The 6,000-nt window shown below is 56.9% G+C and overlaps 1 protein-coding gene across 9 annotated transcripts in view; it reads right to left on the bottom strand.

The window, feature by feature from the left end:
• Positions 1–1,439, bottom strand: part of CPT1A (carnitine palmitoyltransferase 1A) — a 79,908-nt gene extending 78,469 nt beyond the window's left edge. For all 9 annotated transcript variants that reach the window (XM_078341657.1, XM_078341656.1, XM_054241173.2 and 6 more), the window contains exon 1: positions 1,388–1,439. The gene's annotated coding sequence lies outside the window, so the exon portion shown is untranslated. The remainder of the gene's footprint in view (positions 1–1,387) is intronic.
• Between the last annotated feature and the right edge of the window lie 4,561 nt (positions 1,440–6,000).

Raw genomic sequence — 6,000 nt, forward strand, 5'->3', positions numbered from 1 at the left:
TTGCATATCTGGAATGACCAGAAACCGGACACTTGGGGAAAAAAATTGTGTAACAAAATACACCGTTGCAAAAGGTAAAACTGATTTTCATTTTATTTGGTAACTTACAAAGTTACCGGCTTCCCACTAAAATCTGCTCTTAAATATTTCATAACACATGGAGCAGAGAGGAACCGAAACCCTGTGCCGAGTTGGGAATATTAACTTTGTTACCTATTTAATAGGTAATTGGGATTTTCAACTCTCGGAGTTTTGTTTTTCTTTTTTCTTTTTAAGTAAGATCAGCCCTTAGCTTTGAGTCCTGCGGCTTTAACGAAAGCCAAGTGTGGATTTACATTATAAAGACGCTGACCCACGGCCTTTCCTGACAAAGCGAAAGAAGCCGGCTGTTGGCTGGCCGCGGCGTGGCTCCGAGCAGGGGCTGCCCCGCGTGGCCCGGACCACGACGTCGGGCTCGCAGGCCAAGTTCGCCCGGACCCGGCCACGTGACACCACCACCCTCCCTCGGCCCCGGTGCGACCTTGGGCACATGCTCCGCGCCCACCTGCCTTTGACCCAGCGCTGCACGGGACGGGCTGGGGGGCGCTCCCAAGCAGGCCCGGGGCCCGCACCCTCACCCTGCTCACTGCCGCGCTCTGACCGCGCCTGGAGTCACTGCGCCAAGGGCGTGTCCCGACGGCTGCACTGCGGGGGCGGTCGTGGGGAGGAGGACCGGGGGGCACGCGCGCTGGGATGGGGTCAGCGGCGCCCTGCCGAATCTCCAGGGCTGAGCATCCCTCCCTCAGCCGCACTGCACCTGCCCGCAGGTGACCGACCCTCGGGCGGACCCCCAGACCCAATCCTTTCCAGGAGCCGGGTGGGATGGGCAGGGGCAGGAGCCGGCGGCCCTATAGGCCCCGGGCGAAGGCATCCAGAGCTCCAGCATCCCTCCAGTGGTCGCACCGGACCCGCCCCCAGGCTGACGGACCCTCAGGCAGACCTTCACGCTCAAACCAGTCCGGGGCGGATTAAGGCGTGGGAGACAAGGGAGCCGGTGGCCCCGCTGGCCCCGCTGGCCCCGGGCCGGAGGCGTCCAGCCAAGTCCACAGGGCCGAGCATCCCTCCCCGGGCCTCACGGGACCCGCCTGCTGATGGACCGACCCCTGGCGAACCCCCAGACCCAATCCTTTGCCTGACATGGAGAGCCCCCGCCCCTCTCCAGGTTCAGGATCTCCACAACCCCGCCGTCCGGGGGCAATGCCGGGGTTCCTCTCCGCGCCCCGGCTCCAGCGGCGGCCCCGACTCGGTCCGGTTGCCTGCAGCCCCGCGAGCCGCCCGTTCCCGACACCCACAGCCGGCAGGGCCGCCCCGCCACCCCCCCCCCCCCCACCGCGCGGCCGGGCCTCACCGAGTCAGCAACGGAGGGGCGGCGGCGGCGGCGGCGGCGGCGGCGGCGGAGTGAGCGAGCGGCGAGCGGACGCCGGGAAGGAGGGCCGCGGGTGAGGCCAAGCGCACCCGACGCCGGCGGCTGCGGATTGGCTGAGGCGGACCCGGCCGTGGCGCTGGGGGGCGGGGGACTCCGGGCGCTCGGAGGGAGGGCCGGTCCCGGGCGTGGGCGGGGCGGGGCGCGGCGCGGGCGGGGCGCGGAGGGGAGGGAAACTGAGGATCGCGCAGGTGCTCGCGCTCTACCTCTGCCAGAATGGGGCCTAGGACCAGGTTCCTCGCCCTCCGAGCCTCAGTTTCCTCATCCGTGAAATGAGTCAGGTACCTCGTGGAGGCCGCGCGCATAAAATAGCTCAGCTCGGTGCCTAACTTAGACTCGCGGTTTATCCGCATCACCGAGCATAATGCCCCGGGCATCCCCGGTGGTCTTCACCCCCGACTCCTTTATACAGACTAGGGTCGCGGGCCAGGAAATAAATTGGCCAACGTCACCAATGCTGAGGAGCGACAGATCCCCCCAGGCGTGGTGGCGCGCCTGTAATCCCAGCTACTCAGGAAGCTGAGGCGGGAAGATCGCTTGAAACCAGGAGTTCGAGGCCAGCCTGGACAACGTCGCGAGACACCCTCGTCTCTAAAACTAAGAGGAAAAAAGTGATAAACCACTTTTATCGGACTTAAACCACAAGTGACCGTCATCGCCATCTGGAGGCAGAGTGGCTCCTCCTCATCCAGCTGGGATAAAAACGCCTCCCTTGAGGGGGCTTTGGTAACATTTATTAAAATAATTCTTCCTACTTCAAGAACATAATAGGTGCCGGGAGAGGAGTGGCTGGAGCCGAGGGCAGAGTGACCAAGAGACCCTTGTGCTGGAGCTCGGAAGAGGGGCCGGAGCGGGACCGAACACACGCCGACCCCAGGGGTGTAGGCGGAGCGCAGCTGCCGGAGACCTAGGGGGTTGAGAGGAAGGGAGAGAGGGAGAGAGGGAGAGGGGCCCTAACCAGAGCAGGCGGGGCGGAGCCGGGAGCTCTTCCCGCCCGAGAGGCACTCCTCCTCTATCTTTGCCCGCAGTGCTTCCAAGAGCGAGCTGGCAGCTCTGCATACAGCAGGTGCTCCATAAATGCACCGATTTTATGAACAAAGTGTCTTTTAAACCTTTTATGTTCATAAAACTCATAAACACGGCTTTTCTTTTCTTTTTTTTTTTTTTCCGGAGTTATGGAGTGCAGGAACCCGGCTCTTTTTAAGGTCGACTACTCTGGTTACGAAAAATCCATGTTTGCAAGCACCCTTCTCTCTGTATTATTTGGTCGTTACCGCCGAAGAATTTAGAAGAGAAAACGAAAGTTCTCCTTTGATCCCGCCCCCCACCCCCGCTGCAGTTCACTCTAGCTGCGGTTCCCGGGCTCGCTGTTTTAAAGCAAGGCTAGGATGCAAGTTGTCTGTAAGCCTGTTTTGTTTCCACTTAAGTCGTGGACAGAGTTCTCCGTGGAAGGACGGAGATGACCGCTGGCCTTCCCAAGACAGCATACGATTTCCTTGTTGATGCCGCGATCCGTTTATGCGGCCCCCCCGTGGACAATCAGGTCCTCCTACCCACCCTCCACCCCACCACTGCAGGTATAAATAGAAGCTGGCCGGGCGCGGTGGCTCACGCCTGTAATCCCAACACTTTGGGAGGCCGAGGCGGGCGAATCAAGAGTTCAGGAGTTCGAGACCAGTCTGGCCAACATAGTGAAACCTCGTCTCTACTAAAAATAGAAAAAAGTAGCCGGGTGTGGTGGTGTACACCTTTAATCTCAGCTACTTGGGAGGCTGAGGCTGGAGAATCGAGTGAACGCAGGAGGCGGAGGTTGCAGTGAGCTGTGATGGAGCCACCGCACTCCAGCCCAGGCGACAGTGCGAGACTCTGTCTCAAAATAATAATAATAATACATAAATAAACAATAAAAGCTGCTTTGGCCGTCAACGTACCTCTTGGAGCTCCTTCCTGGAAGGGAAGCATCCAGGCACCTGCGACATTTTGGCGCCACAGGCCAAGCTACCATGTGGAAAAGCTTACCAACTTCCACTGCCACCCGCGCGTGCAAGCCGGGCCCTGTCTCCAATTATGGATTATTTTAATCTTTGCCAATACTCAAAGGAGGGGTGGAGGAGGGAAAAATCTCTCATCCCTCCTTTTAATTTGCATTTATTTGAGGTTAGAAGTTGGGGGTTCGTCCCCCTGCTGGCTCTTGTCTGGACCACGAGTGAGCCCAGGCACTCCAACGCCACAGACTTCACTGCTCCAAAAGGCCAGTGAGCTGGGCCGGGGCACACATGCCCGACGCGCGGCTGCACCCCACGGACCCTGGCGGCTCTTGCGCCTGGGGCTCTCCTTGCGCGTGGGCCTTCGCGGCTTGCGCTACGGAAGTTGGACTGTCGTTCTCACCTCAAATGCCCTTCCCTCTTTCCCTGGAACCCCTGCCGCCGGCAGGTCCCCTCCCCAAGGTCACTTCCTCCCTCGCTCAGCGCCCTGGAGCGCGCCCAGCTGGGATTGGCCCCGCGCGCTGTCTGTTTCTAGGGCTCTTCGGGCTTGACCGTGCACCCTTCCCTGCGCGCAGCCTCGGTGGCACCTGCAGGCCTGGCAGGGCGGAGGCAGGGGCAGGGGCATGGACAGAGACTGCTCTGTGCGGCGCCAGGCTCACCTGTGCACTTGTGGCTGGGCTCTCGGCGGCAGCCTGCGACTGTGGCCGCGCTGTGGAGGCCTCGTTCTCCTCCTGCCCACCACACGGCAGTTCTCCTCCTCCGGTCTGCGGCTCCCCCGGGCCGCCTACCTGGGTCTATTAATAACCAGAGGCCCGGCGCGGTGGCTCACGCCTGTAATCCTAGCACTTTGGGAGGCTGAGGTGGGTGGATCACCTGAGGTCAGGAGTTCAAGACCAGCCCGGCCATCATGGTAAAACCCCATCTTTAAATAAAATAAAAAAATAAAACAACAACAACAAAACAAATTCTGCTCCAGTGTGAATACAGTAAGAGTTGCCCGCTATAGCTACAAGGAAACGTTTATTTTTAATGCATGTAATGTTTTTTATTATTTATCGCTAAGATTTCTCTTTTTTTACTCTAAAAATACTTCTTGCTGGGCGCGGTGGCTCACGCCTGTAATCCCAGCACTTTGGGAGGCTGAGGCGGGCGGATCACGATGTCAAGAGATCCAGACCATCCTGGCCAACACGGTGAAACCCCGTCTCTACTAAAAATACAAAAAATTAGCTGGGCGTGGTGGCGTGTGCCTGTAATCCCAGCTACTCAGGAGGCTGAGGCAGGAGAAGCGCTTGAACCCAGGAGGCAAAAGGCTGCAGTGAGCCAAGATCGCACCAGTGCACTCCAGCCTGGGTAACAAGAGCGAAACTACGTCTCAAAAAAAAACAAAAAACAAAAAACAAACAAACAAAAAAACTTCTTAATGGAAAAATCCAAACCTTTTTATTCATCCTTCCTTCATTTTTGAAACAGGATCTCTCTCTGTTGCCTAGGCTGGAGGGCGGTAGCAAATGACAGCTCACTGCAGTGTTGACTTTCCAGACTCAAGCAATCCTCAGCCTCAACCCGCCTCAGCCTCCTGAGTAGCTGGAGCCACAGGCAAGTCCCACCATGTCTGGCTAATATTTAGAAAAATCCAAACCTTTGAAAATATTAACCAGAATAGTATAATAAAGGCCTGTACAACCGCAACGCAAACTCAGCAGTTATGCAACTAGAGTCAAGGTGTACGCCAGCGTGCCTGTTCCCTCCTCCCTGTCCTAATGCTTATTTTATTTTATTTTTGAGATGGAGTTTCACTCTTATTACCCAGGCTGGAGTGCAATGGCGGCGATCTCGGCTCACTGCAACCTCTGCCTCCTGGGTTCAGGCAATTCTCCTGCCTCAGCCTCCCGAGTAGCTGGGATTATAGGCACGCACCACCATGCCCAGCTAATTTTTGTATATTTAGTAGAGACGGGGTTTCACCATGTTGACCAGGATGGTCTCGATCTCTTGACCTCGTGATCCACCCGCCTCGGCCTCCCAAAGTGCTGGGATTACAGATGTGAGCCACCGCACCCAGCCCTAATGCTTATTTTAAAGCAAATTCAGAAATCCTACCGTTATGTCCACAATTTTTTTTTTTTTTTGAAATGGAGTCTCACTCTGTCCCCCAGAATAGAGTGCAGTGGCAAGATCTTACCTCACCGCAACCTCCGCATCCTGGGTTCAAGCAATTCTCCTGCCTCAGCCTCCCGAGTAGCTGGGATTACAGGCGTGCATCACCGTGCCCAACTAATTTTTGTATTCTTAGTAGAGACAGGGTTTCTCCATGTTGGCCAGGCTGGTCTCGAACTCGTGACTTTAGGTGATCCATCTGCCTTAGCCTCCCAAAGTGCTGGGATTACAGGATTGAGCCAGCGCACCCAGCCCTCAAATTCTTGAGTACAAACCTCTAAAAGGTAAATATTCTCAGCTAAAAAATATGACCATACTACCGCGGTCCCACCTAAAATAGATGAACAATTGTGACAGAAAATGGTAAACCCCATTGCCTGCCAAGAGCACAAC

This window comes from Callithrix jacchus, chromosome 10 (genome assembly GCF_049354715.1).
Source record: "Callithrix jacchus isolate 240 chromosome 10, calJac240_pri, whole genome shotgun sequence".
NCBI lineage: Eukaryota > Metazoa > Chordata > Mammalia > Primates > Cebidae > Callithrix > Callithrix jacchus.